This window comes from Struthio camelus, chromosome 11 (genome assembly GCF_040807025.1).
Source record: "Struthio camelus isolate bStrCam1 chromosome 11, bStrCam1.hap1, whole genome shotgun sequence".
Classification (NCBI taxonomy): domain Eukaryota; kingdom Metazoa; phylum Chordata; class Aves; order Struthioniformes; family Struthionidae; genus Struthio; species Struthio camelus.
The window spans coordinates 29,586,441-29,608,127 of NC_090952.1; the positions used below are offsets into that span (position 1 = coordinate 29,586,441).

The 21,687-nt window shown below is 46.5% G+C and overlaps 1 protein-coding gene and 1 long non-coding RNA gene across 6 annotated transcripts in view; one reads left to right on the forward strand and one right to left on the reverse strand.

Annotated features, from left to right (window-relative positions):
- The window catches only part of ZC3H12B (zinc finger CCCH-type containing 12B), an 83,876-nt gene extending 67,523 nt beyond the window's left edge, over nucleotides 1-16,353 (reverse strand). For 2 of the 5 annotated variants that reach the window (XM_068957235.1, XM_068957233.1), the window contains exons 1-5: nucleotides 11,834-11,970; nucleotides 11,149-11,218; nucleotides 6,032-6,149; nucleotides 2,160-2,330; nucleotides 288-429 (exon numbers count right to left, since the gene is read on the reverse strand). The gene's annotated coding sequence lies outside the window, so the exon portion shown is untranslated. Of the gene's footprint in view, nucleotides 1-287; nucleotides 430-2,159; nucleotides 2,331-6,031; nucleotides 6,150-11,148; nucleotides 11,219-11,833; nucleotides 11,971-16,209 lie in introns of those variants that run through there. The other 3 variants (XM_068957236.1, XM_068957240.1, XM_068957237.1) reach the window with 3 other exon arrangements.
- Nucleotides 16,354-17,145: 792 nt separating this feature from the next.
- On the forward strand, nucleotides 17,146-18,682 carry LOC138068758 (uncharacterized). The gene is made up of 2 exons (XR_011143505.1): nucleotides 17,146-17,274; nucleotides 17,361-18,682. It is a non-coding gene; the product is annotated as an uncharacterized lncRNA (long non-coding RNA).
- The last annotated feature ends 3,005 nt before the right edge of the window (nucleotides 18,683-21,687 follow it).

Sequence of the window (21,687 nt, forward strand, 5' to 3'; positions counted from 1 at the left end):
GAGTAAGACTTATCATCCGTACTTTACTTTTTTATAAAATAATGCTCTGGAGGAAGAATCAGACATAAAACAGCAAAAGAAAAAACAGACTAAAATAACACCTTTTCTATATCCTTCTTTTTCTCTTGGAGGAATTAAGTAAGATTAAAAAAAAGTATTTTGATTTATGGCTGATAATATGAATGTGAAGGATTCTTTCAGCAACAGTTAAGAGAGAGAAAGCCTGCAAAGGGAGGCACAGAATTCAGCAGCAACTGCTTTTCAAAGAAAGGTACAATCAAACTTACTAGTGTTTGCTATGGCTGGGCAGGAGAGCACTTCACACATTCTTTACTTTGGAAGCATGGGTCCACTTGTTATCATCTCAGACAAATAACGGACTTCTGTCCACTTTCACAACTAACCACACTGCAGTTTGTCTGCTCGACGCTGTAACATACATCAGCAAGCAACAGAGCTGCTTGAAAAATTAATGTTAAATACTTGCAAAATTGTACTTCATTCTGTATTTAAATTTTGTCACAATCAATGATATCCATGAAACCCTTCCCTGAGATCCTGAAATCAGCATTTTTACCTATTATAAATCACCTCTGGAGGTCCCCTCCAGCTTGCAGCCATGCCAGAGGACTACTCTGGGTATCTGGTATTATTACAGGGTTAATCCACTGGATGTGTGTATCTTGTTTAGAACCAATGGAAATGCATGATCCAGTAATCAGTGGAGGTTCATTACAGTGGATTTATGCTAAGGATGACTGAACTAATGCAAATCCATAGCACTAAGCACACCATAAAATAGATCTTCATGACTGCCAGACATCTCTAGACTGTCTTCATTGTTTCTCACTATTTTCAGTGCAGCTATAACGTTCACCCCTTACATCTGGTGGGTGGAGGTGTTCTCTGGGAGCAGCATTTTTAGAACAGTGATGTTATGCTGGGTCTAACCGGTAGCAGTGGAGATACAGCCACCAGTCCCGTCTGCCACACTCTACAGAAGCAGAGACACGACATGTCAGCTCCCCGGGGTATGTTTGGCCAACGGATCCTGTAGAGAACTGTACGTGTTTTGCTTAGGATATGCAGGAGGAAAGCACAGTGGCAAAAAGCACTTGTGGCATATTTCATGCCACATGCATATATGGGTCTGCAAAGAAAAAAAGTAGCTATTTCAAACCTTTGACTGCCAGAAAATAGTGTGAGGCCCGATGCTTACTTTGAAAGTTAATAGTTCTCAGATGCATCCCTGAAAAGTTAAAGTCTGGGCTCTGAAGTTAGAGCAGACATTTAGAGGATGGAGAAAAGAGCAGTGAGGGTCTGCCATAGATTATTTGGGAGCTGTTCACGCCATAAGACCATTTTCTTTAATACCACATATAACTACCAAGTTCTAATTAAGCCCTAAGGGTTATCATCATTGCAGCTATAAGTTAATTAACTTGCAAAGTATGCAAACTTAGTTCTGTTAAAATCAAAGCCCATGAACAGCAGTCATGGATTTGCTGCAGTGGCAGTTAATATTTGCCTGAATGAGCAACTGCATGTAGAAATGCCTTATCAAAGCTGTCCTGGATCAGTTTAACTTCCGTGACTGATTGAAGTCTCTTTCAAAGAAGCACCACCACACTGAAGATACTACTGCATTGCCCTGCAGCTTCACCTTAATCTTATTTCCCAGATAGTAGATTTTTTTGAGGTAGGAACCATCATACAAGATAACTACTAACTGTAGGTTGCGTAGACAGCAGTATGGATACGAGCATTGAGGAAAGAGGATCACTTTGAGGCCCAGACAAAACTATCCACGTACACATGCCCTTTCTGAACTAGCGTGCATGATGCTAACCCTCACTAAATCTGCCATGAAAATAAATAAGATATCTAAACAATCCCACTTCTATTTGAGATGGTATAATTTCTCTTTGTGGATAGGCAAATATTTGCACCTGTATTCTTAAAAGTGGCTGCAGAGTTCAGGTTTTTATCTTGGAGATTCACAACTATTTGGAAATAATGGGTTTTATTCTGGCCTATAGTAAGCACATACAGGGCCTCTGGCGATAGGACCGAATGGTGATCTATGGAAAACAACTATATCCATCTGTGATCACCAAGTCAGAGCCCTCCATTTATCCAATACAGATGCTAACACTTACCAGTAGAAACAGATCTGTCAGGCATATGTTAGATACCATCTGATTTTAACTGGTGATGTCTATTCTGTGTACGTTTCAAACACTGACTACGGTTAATTCTTGTAAAGCATCGTAGTACGGTACTCTTCTGTGAAGTTTTTCATATGGCAAACACCAAGAGGATTCTTCGTGCTGTACAAAACAACAGGATAAATTTAGTCTTTGCTCTGTGGATTTATAGTTTAAATTAGCAGCCAAATAAAAGGTACAGAAACATACAGGAAGACCCAGTGCTAGCAAATACTTGTTTCAAAACTCAGCAAACAACCACCATCAAATAGACGGTTGTTTCAAAAAAAACTCCAAGAACAGAATAACATTTAGGTTCACAACTGCCTTAACTGGCCTCTTCTGGAACGGTACTTTTCAGATGATCATCCTTGTTTGAAAGAAGGGACAGGAGATAATGCAAAACATTTTAAAGAATTCCTCAATGCTAATTCATTAAAAACAAACAAACAAAGATCTCAATTACTCCCTTTCCTGATTTACTTCACCACAGAAAAGATCTTAAGGTGCTAATAAGGCAATAAAAACACCTCTCATTCTCTTTTTAACACCAGTTTTATGATTAGTGGAAGCACTTTTTATTTCTGTGACATTCGGCATCAGTGGGCAACAGGGAGAGACAGCAAAGTAAGCGCTTACATTGCATTTGTTATTTCACAGTAAAGTGTCAGTGTTTTCGGCATTTCTGATCTCTAGGACTGTGGCTGCTCCTATGCAGTTTAACCAACTGGGAACAACCTTCAGCATCTCTAAGAAAACCCATCATTTCTCTCGACAGTCTGCCTACACTGGCACTTTAAGAAAGGCACCAGCTCAGCAATTCTGAAGTATCATTTTCAACTCAGGTGCTCTGTAGGCTTCAACACATAGATAAGAATTAGTAGTTTGGACATTAAAAAACAAAAAGAAGAAGAATGAAAGCAACTTTTAGATGAGATTATAACTGACGTGGATAGCACTATCATCTGAGAGAAAGAGGGGCCTACCAGTTTACTGAATACTTTATACTTCGCCCCATTTTGTACTACTGTTTGGAATGTGATGCAGCAAGAAGTCTTGCAATCCAGCAGAGGCTTAAATTCACATGTGAATTTGCTCTCTGTGCTGCATGGTCCATGAAAGTCTGAACAACAGGTCAGCTTCTCCTTGTAAATAAGGAAGGAGCTCAGGTTGGTTCTCTTTAAAGCCCTGGCTTACAATATCTGCTCTAGTAAGTGGGCTTACTGAAATGAGTAAAATTGACCACAAGATTAAAGGCTGTGAGATTGTGCTCCAAAGAAACAGCAAAGCTTCAGTCCATTTAAAAAATGTGCTGATTGCTGTACGGAACGGGGGCAAAAAACGCAGAGATATACAAAAGGTTTTATAGAAGCAGTTTATATAACAACCGAGCAGCAGTAGGAAGTAGGGACTCATGCTCTTCCCTGGCACCACACTTGTAATTCTGTTTTTACCTCCCTTTATAGACAAAAAGGAGCATAAGATAGGGGCTGGGAGATAGGAGAATAATGAAAGTTTAATGCCTGTAACATATCTTAAGAATTACTCAAAAACTACCATTCATTTCTGTGGAATAAGTGGGCTCAGGGAGTCAAAGGGGTTAACTGGAACTTACCACTGTCTATCATTACACATTGAAATGTTACTTCAGAGCTCAGTCCAGAAAGATCTTGCCCTGCTTAATCCCATGCTAATAGTCATTAAAAATCTTTTAAATTTTATTAAAGGACATAGAAAAATAAAAAGAAACACAGAAAGAAATATGATTAAAACGCTGAAAAACATAAAGCCCTCATTACAGCGTTACTATTTCCCTTCCTTTAAAGGGAATTATTTCATAAAGGATTTCTACAGCTTACATTAAGATCAGCACAAAGAAAGACTGTCAGAAAAAAAAAAAAAAGACAGAAAGCGCAGCTTTTGTCTCTGATACTAACTTTCACTGGACATAGCTGGCAGAGGAACATGGACCAAACACCCAGTCTTATTAGACGCTCCGAGACCTGACATTTGAAAATTGGATTGGGTGGTTCTGAGCATCATGTTTGGCTTCATGTTCAGTTGTAGGCACATGGTAACACAGTAAGAAGACACAACCGTCTATAAAAAAAGAAACAAAAAACAGACAAACAAAAAAAACAACTTGCATGATTCAAAAGAGGAGAAATCAGATAGAAAGGAGAGACACAAAAGTCAGGGAGTGATGGCAGAAATAAGAATCTTCCATTCTAGGGGGAACATCATATTTTACTACAGCTGGGGCATCATCATGATCTTTTCCAACAGATCGATAAGGTGAATACATTTCTCAGGTTCAGAGCAATGAAGGCCAAGGAGTGGAAGTGCAGACGGAATTCTGGACTCTAGAAAACAGTCATGAAAAAAGACATGATGTGGAAATTGAAAGTAGTAATCTGCCAAATTTGCGTCAACCTCCTGTGGAAAGATTTTTTTTTTTTGGAAGGACTCTTAAAAGGAAAATAATTATTTTCAGGACCTGACCGTTCTGCAGTGTCCACTCCCACTTCCAAATCTTGAAGCAGTTTAGATATTAGACAAGCATTTGAACTACAGAGTCTTGACAAGATGGAGGCACTTCTATGCTTCTGCAGAACATTCACAGGGAACTTCTTCAGTGAAAAAACGGATACCGATTGTCTTTCATGTGCACGGGAAAGATCAGGGACTTGGACTCCACTTAGGACTTGAGTTTCATTCATACTCTAACTCTCAAATCTAACTCTAAGTTTAATCATATGCTAGTTTTAGCATGGACAGTAAAAAGGTCAGCTTTACACACACGGCTCTTGCTTCTCCTTTAGGAGTGAAAGAACAATGACGTCTATCTCATTCAGCCCTTGGCCTACCACAAGCACAAATTTTGGTAATGCAGCTTCTTAAGAGGATCCTGTTACCAAGAACACAGCAGTAATAGATAAAGACAAGCCAGATGAGCAGGGGACATCTGCAATTTTCATCAAGGGAGACGAACAGCGTTTCATCTGGTAATCAGCCCTTTTCTGCTTTTATATACCATTTAATTCCTGCTTGTTTACTCACCTAGACACATCCTGAGAGTGTGAAGACTACTGCACACATGAAAACTACTGTGCCTAGTTATTTTTCATTTAACTAAGATCACAGCCTAGAAGAAATAATTTCCACATCTACTGGAAATGGTCTGAAAACAAGCTTTTATAATAATTATGCATCATGAGATGGGGAAATTACTTTTGCGCATGTCATGAGTCGCACTCCATTCTTGGCTACTTCTGCAAAGTTAAAAGAGTTCTAGATCTCTCTGAAAAAAGCAAGCAGAATTTGACCACATAACCTTATACACCGCACTGGCCTTGCTAGTTTTCTGCACAAAATTAAACAGGCTAAATAAAACTGGATCTTCACAGGTCTGTTTTATTCTGCCCCTGAGATTTTTAGGATCACACAATAATTTAGGTGTGGTGGGATCTCTAGAGGTCATGTAGTTCAAACTGATTCTCTGAAATTGCTGCCTTCTGCATCCTTATTTCCATCTCTCTCTTTGTAATTAATCTAAAAATACCCAAATCTATATTTTTAGACAAAGGTCATCATTTTTTCTTATTTTAATTCATATTTGTAAGCTAATAATAAAAACTGAAAAGTCTGAATGAGTGAGCAAGCTTGGTTCTGCCACAGCTCCAAGGAGCTTCTGGTGTGCTACTGCTCAGTATTTCCTCAAAATTCCATATGCACATGCTTAACCCACAATTCTCTCAATCTTTAACTACCTGAAAGAGCAATAGCTTCCCTCTGCTTCTAAACTATTACTTTTTTTTTGATACCTCCCCTAGATTCCTTCCGTACTTAGGTGCTTGCCTCAAAGAAAATGACTTAAGTGAACAATTGTATCACCAGGTCCAGCTGCTTCTCTTCAAATAGTTCCTTCTTTGGTGGATAACCCTGCAAAGCAAAGCAAAAAGACTGCTGAGGTCATGAAGTTATTGTAATTTCAGAGTACTTTTCCAAAGCTTTAACTGTGACTGATGGAACCACTTCAGGTTACTCAAAAATATATTATTCTATTACTGAAGCCTATACAGTTTCCTTTAGCTTATCTGCTTTGTTTGTTTGTTTGTTTAAAAAAAAATCCCCCCTTTTCATACACTCCACAATCTGCTGTGCCACAGTTGGACATCTCTACTCCCTTCTGATTTTCACAACACTTCTGGTAATTAAAGGTAGTAATTAATAGCACCGATTGTCTCATGGACTGGAGTAACGCATTTTTCCTTCTCTTAGGACATTTCTAAAACCCATGCAGCAAGGCTGAGGCTCTCCACAGCCCTTCAGCGTTCTTCTTGGCTCTTTCTGAGCCTTTTATTTTCTTAGGCTATTCCTTATCCTGAAATTGTATCTTCATGTTCCCCTTAAGCATTTTGCACTGTGATATTATGCTGCAACAGCCACATTTAGAAAGTCACATATAGTTTTCAGAACAGTGGCTCAGAGGAAAAGGAAGAAGAAAGAAAGAAAAAAAAGGTTATCATCTATGCACCCACCCATCACCTTCTTCACCAAAAGGTGCTGAAAATTCTCTTTTCTCTAATAGGGAATCATGCTGGGGGGAAAACACAGATCACATGTGATATTTATTAGAAGATCCTTCACAAGTTATTAATGAAAATCAAGTTGTAATTAATAGCAGGTAACTTACTCACATAACACATCGGGTCAGTGGGAGTTCTGGGGCAGGGTTTGTGACTGGTGAGGGTTTGGAGGCTAGTGGGGACTTTGGGGCCAGACTTGGGGATGCTTTGGGGATCAGGGGTTTGATGGTAGTACTCAAGGGTGGTGGTGTAGGGACAGGGCTAAGGGCCCGGGAGCTTCGGGGGGCGGGGGAGAGGGAGGGGTTACCTGCTCAACAGCCCTTAGTAACGAGCTCACTGTTACCGCCCGACACCCCCCCGCCCCTGAACGTCTCCACCACCACGGCCAGCCCTGCATCCACCAGCCCAAGCCGGGCCTCCCCGGGCGGGACGTCGCCGAGGCGCCAGCCCCCCCCCGGCCCCGGCAGCTAAACACGCCCCGGCACCGCGCACCGCCAGCCACCGCCTCCGGGGGCCGCCCCGCCCCCTCCAGGGGCTCCACGCCCCGCATGCGCACGTGACGCCCGCCCCTCCCCCCGGCCGCAGGCCCATCTTTTCCCGCCCCGCCAGGCCTCGTCTCCATGGAAACCGCCCCCCCTCCCCCCGCCACGACCCGCCCGAAAAGAGGCGACATCTTCGGCCAGTGCCACGCTGCCGCAGGCACCCCACAGCCACCCTGACCGCCGAGGCATTGCAAGGTTAAGACAAACGGCTGCCAGGAAAACAGATCTGCGCGGCCGCCACAGCCCTTTTCATGCAGTCACAAAGGTATTTAGTTATTAATTCCTGTTAGTGCCAGAGGAAATAAAGCATCTGATTACCTTTGGGCTAAGGCTTATGCAATTTTACAAAAAACAACAAAACAACAAAAATAGCCGTTCTCCCTCCCCCAAGAGGAAATAACTGAAGTGAAGGACATGGATAATCCCGTTAAAAGAATGGGAAAACAAATGTGTGCTGCGCATGACACTCCAAAGACCCAATTGTTGACTAGTTAACATTAAAACTCTGAAGTAAATTAGGTGGGCCACAAAGAGGTAACTTTTGTGCCAGAACGTCGACTGTAAGTAAGTAGGCTGCCTCTCCCTGCTGTAATGGCTTCCAATACCAGCAAAGACATGCAGAAAATATAGCGCAGTATTTACCAGAAGCATTTTCAATACACTGAGAAAGCAATTTGATGTGAGGGTCACACAGAGTGTATAACTAGAAGAAATACTCTGCGCAAAGGCTTGAACTGACCAGTCATTCTCAGGGGATGGACCATGTACTTGTTGATTGCAAAGCACGTTCCAGAGCCTGACATCTCATGTTCTGATCAATGTATCACTGCTTGTGAAATACTGCACAGCACAGTAATACTGAGCTTTGAGGGTGAGCCTTGAATAAGAGTGGAAAAAGGAATACGCTGAAGACAAATACACTGGAGCCATTTGGAATTAGGCCATTCTTCTAGATTTACTGATTATCTGAGTGCATAAACTCTGGAATTCTGTACAATTTTTCTTACTAGAAGTCTGATGCATGTCAAAGAAAGGTACAGCACAACTGCAAGTTACTGGTGTTCAACGCTGCATGGTTATGGAGTTAGCATTCCCGTTAAGAATTAACGGGAAATTAGCATGGTAAAGTAGGTCCTAATTCAGAAACTGGGCATAAAGGAGCCTGTTCTGCAGTCATGAGTTGAAGTACAGCGTTCTTGCCAATAACCTGCTGCAGAGCTTGGCAGCTTTACAGTGGCTTCTATACAACACATAGGAACTGAATACCCAGTAAATGCTATACTCAGACTGCAGAAGTAGAGATTTGAATGCACAACTTCAAAAACATGCCTGTGATGTACCAGAGATCAGTTCTATCAAAGAAAGCAGGAACTTCAAAATAAAACTAGAAAGATTTGAGATACTCTCATAGGGTTTGAATGTTCCTCCACACACAGCAAAACCACCTTTAGAGGTGCACATCTCCAAATACGTGTAGTTCTGTCAGCATGTGCATTCCTGAGAGGCTAATGATAGATAGCGCTTGTTAAACAGGCATGAAATTGTAATACAGAAGTTTAACAGTTTCAAAGGGATTTATGGCACATATACGTTATGAGACACCAAAAAGGAAAAACAGAATACTTTGGAAAAAAAAAAATCCTTAAAGCTTTCAACAATGGCATGCTAATATAGCTTATTTGCACCTTAATTCCATCCCTTGGATTCTGAGTACAAGGCTGGATTCAGCAAGCTACTGAAATCTACTCATTAAGGTCAATGTACATCTGGGTGCAGAGTTGATCAGTCATCCTGGAGATCAAAGTGAAATTCCAGCTGAACTGATTGGTTAAATAGTTTATTAGAACATCTAGATAATATATAGTACCGTGAAACACTGTTTTATACTATTGTGAGGAGTATAGTTCAATTTAGTGTATACTTCTTAAATTGATACTACAGCAGTAAAGGACCACAGGACTTCTAACTTTCTGTTCCTCTGCCCTAATTATTATGAGGCTGCTCACTATGCACAAACATGAGCAGACAACTGCAGCTGAAGGAAAGCACAGGTAAGGCTTGAGCTGATAAAGGAAGGAAAGGTCTTTCTTGAGAACTCTTCTGCCACTTTTCACATCAAACTGATTTGTAACCTCCATGTAATCCACTTTTCAGCTTTGTTGTTTCATATCTAGTCTATCATCACCTAAAATGATAACATAGTTAGCAGGGGGCAAAGTGAACCATAATGAATGATTAGACATATTTACACAGTAGCCAGACCTCTGGCTTCATGCTGAGATCTCTCCTTCTATTAGCTTTTTAAAATCTCAACGTCGCCTATACTTGGAAAGTTAGGCAGTCTGTCTCCCCACTGAGACTTGCTCTTAGATATTTCAGCTGCAAATGCATTTCCCTTTTCTGCAATATTCCTTTCCTACCTCCCACTTGGAAAACAAGAACTATTCCAGAACCATTCCTTAAAGTGGACACAGTTACACAGAGGAAATGGTCAAACTATAAAGAACTTGTAGAACTGTGAACGCAAACTGGGATGCTGAGGGCATCTACTGGAAAGCAGACAAAAGTACGTTATGTATTAGCCAAAAACAAGATAAAGATGCACCTGAAATCAGAAATTGTGTTTTAAGATGTTTAGGACACATGAGGGGCAGCAGTGCAGCTTAAGAAATGATGAGGTAGCGCCAAGCTTGTGGGGAAACACTAGGCAAAATAGAGTCATGGTCAAGACTGTCGTGAACGTGATTTCAGGGGGATTCAATTACAAAATATACAGGAACAACTACAAAAATACCTGTAGATTTTCTAATATTGAAAGAGAGGCAGCAACTGCCAAAATCTAAATAACAAAACAACACATTTTTTAAATATCCAAGCTCCTGTCAGATGTAATCCTCCCCTGCATCCCTCACCTTCAAAAAGAAAAAAAAAAAAAAAACAAAAAACCCCCCACCCTTACCATGAATTTGATTCCACCTTTAGACAGCGTTATCTGTGACAAAGTGGAATTTTCCAGTTGTTCTACAACTTGATGCAAAAGTTTTGGCTAGGCACAGTGACAACACAAAAACAGAAGAAATTACAAACAACAAGAATATCTTACTTGTTAACCAGTGACTCGCATAAGTACTGTACGTCACTGTTATTGCTACATGAGCTCTAACTGGGGTAAAATATCACAACGCTACTGAGAAAAGCTAACAAAATTACAACTGTGAAAATGCAAGAAAAATTTCCACCTCGATCTGTATCATCAGATTACTTTCATTAGAAATGACAACACTTGTTTCTTAGTTTGAGTTTTGAACTTTCAAAGTCAGTAATCTGCAGAAACAACACAAAAAACAAAATGTCATGAGGAATTCTCCCAGTCAGTCCAGAAATATTACAAGCCATAGTAGGATATGTGCTTTGCTTTCAAAGGGTTGCAACTACATAAAGAGATACTGAGTTTGCCTTTAATCACTGTTTTATTCAGCTAGTTGTTACAGTTAGAGGTTGTAAAAACAATACAAATTAATGGGAGAGGGGGCTAGGGAGGAGGTTAAAGGGAGAACAGGCTAAAAGTAAACGTACTAAATATTTCTGCAAGAAGAACATAACATAAAAATATACAAACATGACAAGTGATTGTAAGTCCTCAAGCTAAACATGTTGATCAAAGAGAACAGCTTACTATTACAGTAACAAAAAGAGGTGCAAGAAGGTACAATACAATTCTGAGACTTCTTATCTTCTCTGAATTTATAAACACTCACTGTTCTGACAGTAAGGCATAGTAGTAACCCATAGTAACACAAAGACACATACCTGAATGGATGATTCTGACATGAAACTTGCGTGGATTAGAACCTCCATATCCCCTGGCTTCACTTTGCACCTGGGAAAGAAAGAAGCAAAGAAAATCCTTCTCTGTGAACCTTGCTATCTGTTTTAACAAGACTAGCTAAAGTTAAGCTTTGTGTCTGAACTCTAGTTCTCATCACTGACAGAATCTACACTAACGCTGACAAACATTCATCTAAACTGTTCTCCCAGTAGAAAACGTTCAGTGACTATCCAAGAAATTTGTGAAAAACTAATCTGCTAAAACAAAAAGACTTGGCATCACCCTGCATCTCAGAAAGTACCGAAGAACCTCCTGCAATACTCTATAGTAATGAATGCTGCTAAGGTAAAACAAAGTGAGCAATTCATACTTTGTATGAATTGCATGAAGCGAGCAATGATGTTTGTGGGTGCTTCATCACTGAACCAACTTACTCAGTTCATACTAAACAGAGCACGGTTCTGATATAAACTGACTCTTCAGAAGAGCAGCAAGTATTAAAACAAAGAGTCATGCTATCAAGTACCAATCACCATGTCTCATAAACATCAGTAAATTCTACATGTTATTAGCCCAAAATAAACACAAGAAGAGCACAGAGCACCACCAGTCTTGTCTAAAACTGCCCCAGACTGCAGCAATCTAGTTTGGATCCAGTTTCTTTACCTCCTTTAGCACAATCGCCTGTGTACAGGCATTTGAGATGTCAGCTGTTCATTTGCCTTCACTGCCTTATGTCCTTGATAAAGTTTTTCTTGAGTGCATTTTCAGCATTTCTTCCCTTGGGATTCTAGTCTCAAAATCTTTAAAATATTAGCATACATAAAAAATAAAATTGTCTGAAAGAGTGGTAAAGGCAGCATCTTAAAATTGTAGTCAACTAAATGTATATCAGAAATAACAATACAATTTATATTACTTTCATGTCACAAATAAAGCTCCCCTTTCTCACCATAAATATCTTAGAAAACAGCATCTCGCAGAGTGATGGCAAACTCACAATTGCAAGTTTGGCAGATCTTAGAATTCTGACGGCTTCATTGCATATTCTTTTCCCTGGGTCTGAAGAGCTGCTATGAGGTGGGAGTAACATTACCATTTGACCAACTGTTTTATAGTTACAGAGCCCTCCAAAAATACAAAAGGTACTTGACAAAACTGAGTCCATCAACAATCAGCAGGAAAAGGTCCCTGACCCATGGTCACAGGTGACCTGACTGTAGAAAACACAGCCTGCCAGCACGCTGCTTGACAGCTGAAGGAAAAAGGCCAGGTGAAACGGTGATGCACTGCCTGCACAGGCAGCTGGCACATTCATCACACCTCCTCCCCCAGAAGCACTGGCAGGAAGCACTGGCAGCAGCACAATGGCCTGGGATCACCATATATATGGTGACACTGACACAGCCAGCTGAAGAAGCCCTGTAGGCAGGGGTGCTGGATTCCAGACATGAAGCTGCTTTTTTTCAGGTGAGCTGTAATGGAACTAAGAACAAGAAGAAAAGCACTTTGCACTGAAACCATTCTTACAGTTCAGCACTTCCTGATGGGTCTGAAACAAGATCTGAACACAACGCCAGGAGCAGACCCAAGGGCAAGGCATGCTCTAACAAGGTGCAGGAAACAGATACATAGGTTGAATTATATCATATCGACTTGACAATGAGAAGTTTTCCCTTCAGTGCTCACACACACATAAAGGCAGTGATGCAAACCAGGTATAGGGCCCAGAGATGAGCAATGGGAAGATGATGATCATTGTGTATCCTTCCTCACTCACTGGCTGCCAGTTTGCTCAGGTCACACGCTCTGCATTTTTACTACTGATGCAGAAACTCTAAAGCTGACCCCAGGCAGAACCAATTCATATAGATCAGGATTTAGTAGTTCATTTGCAGCTTCTTGCAAACAACTATAGTTCTCCCAGGACACCACCAGCACAGTGTAACAGCCACTTGGCAAGCAGCACTCAAACTAGTAAGTAGCAAGGGAAAGGTGTGCACTCTGCATGGCATTCTCAAGTTTAGCTATCACAAAAGTCCTATCCTGCATGCAGCAAATGACAAAAATAAGTTTGGGCAATTCTGTAGCACATGCTGAGAGGGCAGGCTCTTTCAGAAACAGCCTGCCAAGGAACACAATGTAACCTTGCTAAAGCAATCCTCCATGAGCCAACTGAAAAGTCAGTTGGAAATAATTCATTTCAGGAAGCATAAAGCATACAGAATTGGAACTTATTTGGCCTCTGTTAACCTCACATTGTCCTGGTGTCAAAAGGAGTCATTAGGAAAGCCAAGCATTTGCACCTAGAAAAGCTCACTTCAGCCCAATTTGCTGTCAGTGGGTCAGTTTATATTCATTACTTCTTAGAGCCAGAAGAAGAAAAAAAAAAGTCACTTGAGGACTAAAATTCATACAGTAGATTTCCTATACCAAAAAAATGATGCAACTGAAGAACATGTAACAAAACAGCAACCTCAACGTCAAAGACTAAGGAAGGCATTTTAAGCAGAGTCTGGTCCACAGCTGCCCGTACAAGTCAAAACATGCAGCATTGTCTGACAAAGCCCTAAGACTTCGACAAACCTTCCACCTCTACAACAAAATCCATGCTATTTCTCATGTACTTTGCAAGCATCTTACTCTAGAAATGTAGATAATGCCTTTACTTTAGCTTTTTAATTCAAAAAGTTTCATCAAAAACCTAGGCATACCTGCTATCACAGTGTCACTGAGACACAGGCAGCTTGACAGAACCAGTATTATTTGAAGTGTGAATTGAGGACCCAAAGTCAATGCAACATATGACACACGTGCACCTTTTAACATCTTAGTTCCCTTTTCCACAAACTTCCCGGCAGCAGCAGGACTGTGAAGCGACAAGGCAATCTGCAAGCAGAAAGGCAGAAAAATCTCCGAATACTAAAAAGCAACCTCCTGCCAAATTCTAGACCAGGAGAGGCATCTTTCACTTTCCTGAGACATGCACCCAAACTTCTCCCACTGCATCTGATCCTGATTTCTCTCAAGTAATCTCAAACCACAGTATAACTGAACAAATCTTGAAATCACTTATGAACCATCATGGTTCCTCCTCTCATCCTCAATATCCTCATAAACGTTCTATTTTCTGTAGCAACGTTTTAGCCTGTCTTCTTTCTAATCACAAAGTAATCCCACACTCTCTTTCTTCAGCCAGACCTTTTCTTAGCAACCAGTATCACTGCCCTCCTCACTCCTAAGGAATCCATCTCAATCTCTGCTGCCTGTGATGAGTCTGCTATGTCCCTGTCTGCAGATTCAACTCTTCTCTGTTGGGGATTCACTAGGAATGGGACAGAAAGTGGAATAAGCCTGTGACTTTCTAACAGCACCTTCTTGAAGAACCCTGCTTTTTTTTTTTTTTTTCCTACTTCAGGGACCTCCTGCTCTTCTTACAAACACACCATGGAATAACATAATCCCTGGACCGATTTCCTACCACATGCCCAAAGGTTCCTTCTCCATCTTCCCCCTTTTACTCTTCTCAATCTTTCATTGCTCTGTTTTTGATCAGCTCCTCTCTCCTTCTCCTCAGCTTGCACACACAAGCTTGCCACTTTTATTTCTCTACTGCAAAGTCCATAACGGGCAACTCTCCACCCTTTCCTCTCAGACAATGTCACATCTTTCTTGTCTCCATTTGGGTACTGTGGCATCAGCCCAAACTCATTCTTCTCACAATCACTAGTCTTCTGGTTTCTGTTCATAACTTCACCAAGAAAAGAGAGCAGGAAAGAAAGATTTTACCCCATTCCAGTAACTCATGTCAGGACCTCAACTGATACACTAATATCACCCTGACAAATCTGCAGAAACAAACAAACAAAACAAATCCTTCCTCACTCCACTTGCAATAAAGAAATAAATCTTGAGAAGATAAAACAGTCTTATAGTAAGTCTCCAGAGGCGAATGTCATCAAACACAGCAAAACAGTACCAAGGGTAGTACTGCACATCAAGACAAAGCTGTACGTCCAAAGCCTGAAACATGACCCCTCTAACTACCTACACCAAGATGAGTGGCACAGGTAAAACTCAGAACTCCACACTTCCTTGTCTTACAGGAGCCATTCGTATGCTGATGATTTAATCTAAAATATTTTCAGAAATAGGTAGTTTTGAGGCTTTTGCTGATATTCCTGTTCCTTACTTTCTGCTCCCCAAAGATTTCCCATCCATCAGAGAACCTTGACATCAGTCTCTTCAGGTACAACAACAGAAGTTTCACAAAGTAAGCAGGCTACCTTGCAAAGTACAAAGAAAAGCAGCTGTTGAGAACTCTCTGTGTAAGGGAAAGAAATCCATCATTTTCAACTTGCATAGTTTTCCAGTGACCAAAACAAACAAACAAAAAAAATAGTATCAGGTATTTCAGCACCTACTCCACTCTAAATATCAGAAAGGAGAAAAAAAAAAATCACAAGTTAATTTGAGGATCACTTGTAGCCCTTGTATCTAGAAAAAATACAGCGGAGAAATTAGAGGCCAGTAAGACCTATGAGGCCACTGAGACCACAACAAAGTATTGGGCAAATAAGGTAGAACCAGTGTTCAGAACACAATATAATCAGCATAAATCATCAATAGCTGGATTAGAAGTTCTCGGAAAGCATTTGTTTTGAACCCGGTGTTGACTCTTACTAGTAAAGTTCCCTGAATAGCTAAAGTAGAGCAGTAACAGGGAAGGGGAATCCTGTCCCAGCAGTAACCTTTCATACCCTGTAAGGGGCCCCAGCCGGACTGACCAGGCGCCCCCAGGGCCAGCCGTAAAACGCCTCGGCACTCCCCACTGCGGCCACCCCGCACCTCCCGCGGCCGGGTCAGCACGCGGGCCGGCCGCCGGCACAGCGCTGCAGCTCTCCAGCTGGACAGGCAGAAGCACCGAAAGAGGAGTCGCACCGCGCCCGTGCCCCAGCCACCGCTGGCGAAGCCCGGGACGCTGGGGCTCTGCTCGCGGAACCTTCCGCTGCTCATCACAGAACCGGAGAGCACGGCTTCACCTTCCACCCGGCGCCGCACAACCGAGCCGAGCCGAGCCGAGCCGAGCCGAGCCGAGCCGAGCCGAGCCGAGCCGAGCCGAGCCGCCCAGCCCGACCACGGACGCCAGCCGGGCGCCGCCGCCCAGCGCTTCCGGCGCTGGTGGATGGAGCACGCATGCGCCTGCCGCCCGGCCCGCCCACGCTGCGGCCCGCCCACGCTGCGGCCCGCCCACGCTGCGGCCCGCCCACGCTGCGGCCCGCCCACGCTGCGGCCCGATCGGTGAGTGCTACCCCACGTGCCAATGCGTTGTGCTGCAGCAGATGGGCCCAGGCAGCGCACTGCAGCCGAGAGGCTCACGCATACACACTGCCTCCAGCCACGATCGCTGCAGCTCCCCTGCTTCTCGGGGCCTGCCAGTTCCGAGAACCACTGCAAACGGCCGCGCTCCCCACCTCTCCCCGTGGTCACCGACCACAGCACATCCAGTTTTTGCCCACTGATGCCCCTCGGTCTCAAAGAAGGAACGTGCAGCCTCGTGCACTCGGTCCTGTGTGCAAACACCGCGGAGCAGCATCAGAACTGCACTGCCTGCCCGTCCCCGGAAAACCGGAGAGCAGCACACCGCACACGCAAGAGTCAGCGCCAGCTCCTGCTGCCCAAGCACAAACCGCGACTGCGGTGGCCCGTGCTACGCACGCGCAGCGAGCCCAGCGCTGGCTCACGGAGGCTCCGCCTCGATCGCCAGCCGGCAGAGGCAGCAGCCGCGCTCCGGCACGCGCACTGCCACGTGTGCCGCTCAGGTCCGCGAGCCATCGTCGACCCACGCGCGACCCCGCAGCGACCGCTCCTGCCCGCTCGTCATCGCAATCGGGGACTGCGAGCGAGAAGAAAGCGCACGCGCAGCGGCTCTCACCACTGCCCCCTTCGACCACTTACTGCAGCCGAAAGGCTCACGCACGCGCACTGAGGACAGCCCTGCCCACCGGTGCCAGAGCATGGAACGTCCTGAAGCGAAAGCTTCACGCATGCGCACGGCGGCCAGCTGCGATCCCTGCATCTCGCCAGCGTTTCGAGGAATTGTCCAGGTACTGCAACCGGCCGCGCTTCCCACCACTCCCCGGTGCTTACAGTCCGGCACCGCAGCCAGTCTTGCCCCGCTGGTGCTCCCCAGGTTCTCGAAGATGGCCGGTGCTCTTCATGTTGCGCGTGATACATCGCGGAGCCGCACCAAAACTACACTGCTCGTCCCAGAAAACCAGAGCAAGAAGCACGGCAACATAAACTGCGCATGCTGGAGCCGGCGGGCTGCAATGCACATGCGTGACCCAGCTTGCCCAACCTATCCTGCATCATGGCGGCGGAAACAGCCCTGCGTGCGCACGGCTGCCCTCCCGTGACCAGGCCGGACCGGCGGGGGGGGGGGGGGCTCACGCATGCGCCGTGAGAGATGGTCGCGCTCTCCCATCCCCGCTGTCGCACAGCGCCGTACCGCAGCGGCAGCCTCACGCATGCCAACTGCCGACCGGCCCTCGATCACAGCGCCGTACTGCTGACGAGAGGCCCGTGCCAGCGGCAGGTGATAACTGGAACTGCCCCATCCTGCCCGCTCTTGACGGCTCCTCGGGACTGCGGGCGACAGCGACACGCATGCGCAGACCTGCCGGCCTCTCTCAGCGGGCACTACAGCCCAACGCCGGGCGCATGCGCAGTGACGACGGCTGTGCTGATTTGCTCCCCCCGGATCGCCGCCCGGGAGGGCAGCCGAAAGGCTCGTTCAGTCGGAGCTCACCGCTGACCTCTGTTGGTCATAGTCATAGATCATATTGGCCATGGTACTGCAGGCCACCGGATCACGCGTGCGCATTGAAAACTACAGTGCATAATGCTGTCCTCACTCGAGCGCACCTTGCAACGGCAGCGCTCCAAATCTTAACCGCTGTATTTGGGGTTTCCAAAAAGTTTGATCTGTAATGCGTGAGACAAGTGATGTATTAAGACTTTTCCCTTAAAAAAATGATAAAGAGAAAACATGCATAAATTTAGTAGCATCTTGCTTAAAACAAAATGCAAAGTTTACCTGTTACAGAGATGGAACCAATGATATCTGAAATAACAGAGAGGATCAGTGAGGAGGTTATGTGAGTAATGCCTAATGAATTGGATGAAACAAGGAACCAAAGTGCAATTCAGTGGGCCCTTGATATCACCAGAAACTCTGCAGCAGGAGGTGTTCCAGCTTCGGCAACTAAGGCAACTAAGGTTACCTCTGTCTCTTGAGGGCAGCACTGAGGACTAAGTAATCCGTTCCTCCCTTGAAGATATTCTTAACTGTATCAGGCTTAGCCTCGCTTTGGTTGTTTTTGTTTTGTTATCACATATGCATATGTGAAAAGGGAAAGACATACTTACTTTTTGAGTTAATTGCCATGACTGAAGTTGAAGAGATCAGAAAAATGTGAACAAACTGAACTAATAAAATGGATCCAACTGAAAGCTGTCTGCATCTCTAAACAAGAGAAACCCTGGTGAGAAAGAATTACCATTAATGGTAATGTAGGTAGGATAATAAATCACCAATATATAATGCAAGGTCTGCATATGCAACAACAAGTATGGTACATATATTTGTATGCATATGATTTATGTATATATGAAGCATTGAATTTTAAGAGCAACAAGACACTAAGTTATCTTAGGTAGATGATAGCGAAGTGACCAGAGCTATGGAATAGGCAGGGAGAGAAAAAAGTGTCTGAACTGTAAAATTAAGAGAACAATTTCATTAAAGTTCAGTTAGTACAACCCCAGGTTAATTACATCGAAATGCTATTTAGGGAAACAGAAAGATAGAAGAAAGATTAAAGCATTGTGAAATAATGACTCCTCATCAATTCCAACTTGGAAAAGTAATGTAACTTTGCTGATATCAGCAGATAGTGGTGGAAATCACTGGAAAGGAGTGAGGAATGGAGCTGGAACAAAGAGTGTGTTGCTGCTTTCACTAAACTGAAAGAAGTGGCCTAAAATTCCCAAGACATAGAAGGCCTTTTGGAGTAACAATTCCTATGTCAGCTACTTCTGTGGGAGTAGCGCTGCGACAAAACAGCAGTGAGGGAAAGGGATAGCAGTAGCAGTGGAGTCGAGTCCCCTTTGGGGCCAGAAGAAAAAATTCTGCTACTATGAGCGTGGACAAGCCAGTACTGCACCCAGGGAAAGAGCGCATGCGCGGTGATCCCGCCCTGCTCCCTGCTGCCCTCGGGTGTCGACAGCGCAGTACTGCAGCCAGGGAGCGAGCGCATGCGCGGTGATCCCGCCGTGCTCCCTGCTGCCCTCGCGTGTCGACAGAGCAGTACTGCAGCCAGGGAGCGAGCGCATGCGCGGTGATCCCGCCGTGCTCCCTGCTGCCCTCGGGTGTCGACAACGCAGTACTGCAGCCAGGGAGAGAGCGCATGCGCGGTGATCCCGCCGTGCTCCCTGCTGCCCCCGGGTGTCGACAGTGCAGTACTGCACCCAGGGAGCGAGCGCATGCGCGGTGATCCCGCCGTGCTCCCTGCTGCCCTCGGGTGTCGACAGCGCAGTACTGCAGCGAGGGAGCGAGCGCATGCGCGGTGATCCCGCCCTGCTCCCTGCTGCCCTCGCGTGTCGACAACGCAGTACTGCACCGGTAAGGCGCCCGCCTGCGCACTGGTTTCCCTGTGCTCCCTGCTGCTCTCGGGTGTCGACAGTGCAGTACTGCAGCCAGGGAGCGAGCGCATGCGCGGTGATCCCGCCGTGCTCCCTGCTGCCCTCGGGTGTCGACAGAGCAGTACTGCACCCAGGGAGCGAGCGCATGCGCAGTGATCCCGCCGTGCTCCCTGCTGCCCTCGGGTGTCGACAGAGCAGTACTGCAGCCAGGGAGCGAGCGCATGCGCGGTGATCCCGCCGTGCTCCCTGCTGCCCTCGGGTGTCGACAGAGCAGTACTGCACCCAGGGAGCGAGCGCATGCGCGGTGATCCCGCCGTGCTCCCTGCTGCCCTCGGGTGTCGACAACGCAGTACTGCAGCGAGGGAGCGAGCGCATGCGCGGTGATCCCGCCCTGCTCCCTGCTGCCCTCGGGTGTCGACAAGCCAGTACTGCAGCCAGGGAGCGAGCGCATGCGCGGTGATCCCGCCGTGCTCCCTGCTGCCCTCGGGTGTCGACAGCGCAGTACTGCAGCGAGGGAGCGAGCGCATGCGCAGTGATCCCGCCGTGCTCCCTGCTGCCCTCGGGTGTCGACAGAGCAGTACTGCAGCCAGGGAGCGAGCGCATGCGCGGTGATCCCGCCGTGCTCCCTGCTGCCCTCGGGTGTCGACAGCGCAGTACTGCACCCAGGGAGCGAGCGCATGCGCGGTGATCCCGCCGTGCTCCCTGCTGCTCTCGGGTGTCGACAGAGCAGTACTGCAGCCAGGGAGCGAGCGCATGCGCGGTGATCCCGCCGTGCTCCCTGCTGCTCTCGGGTGTCGACAGTGCAGTACTGCAGCGAGGGAGCGAGCGCATGCGCGGTGATCCCGCCGTGCTCCCTGCTGCCCTCGGGTGTCGACAGCGCAGTACTGCAGCGAGGGAGCGAGCGCATGCGCGGTGATCCCGCCGTGCTCCCTGCTGCCCTCGGGTGTCGACAGAGCAGTACTGCAGCCAGGGAGCGAGCGCATGCGCGGTGATCCCGTCGTGCTCCCTGATGCCCTCGGGTGTCGACAGAGCAATACTGCACCCAGGGAGCGAGCGCATGCGCGGTGATCCCGCCGTGCTCCCTGCTGCCCTCGCGTGTCGACAGTGCAGTACTGCAGCCAGGGAGCGAGCGCATGCGCGGTGATCCCGCCCTGCTCCCTGCTGTCCCCGGGTGTCGACAGCGCAGTACTGCAGCCAGGGAGGGAGCGCATGCGCGGTGATCCCGCCGTACTCCCTGCTGCCCCCGGGTGTCGACAGCGCAGTACTGCACCCAGGGAGCGAGCGCATGCGCGGTGATCCCGCCGTGCTCCCTGCTGCCCCCGGGTGTCGACAGCGCAGTACTGCACCCAGGGAGCGAGCGCATGCGCGGTGATCCCGCCGTGCTCCCTGCTGCCCTCGGGTGTCGACAGAGCAGTACTGCACCCAGGGAGCGAGCGCATGCGCGGTGATCCCGCCGTGCTCCCTGCTGCCCTCGGGTGTCGACAGAGCAGTACTGCACCCAGGGAGCGAGCGCATGCGCGGTGATCCCGCCCTGCTCCCTGCTGCCCTCGGGTGTCGACAAGCCAGTACTGCAGCCAGGGAGCGAGCGCATGCGCGGTGATCCCGCCGTGCTCCCTGCTGCCCTCGGGTGTCGACAGAGCAGTACTGCACCCAGGGAGCGAGCGCATGCGCGGTGATCCCGCCGTGCTCCCTGCTGCCCTCGGGTGTCGACAACGCAGTACTGCAGCGAGGGAGCGAGCGCATGCGCGGTGATCCCGCCCTGCTCCCTGCTGCCCTCGGGTGTCGACAAGCCAGTACTGCAGCCAGGGAGCGAG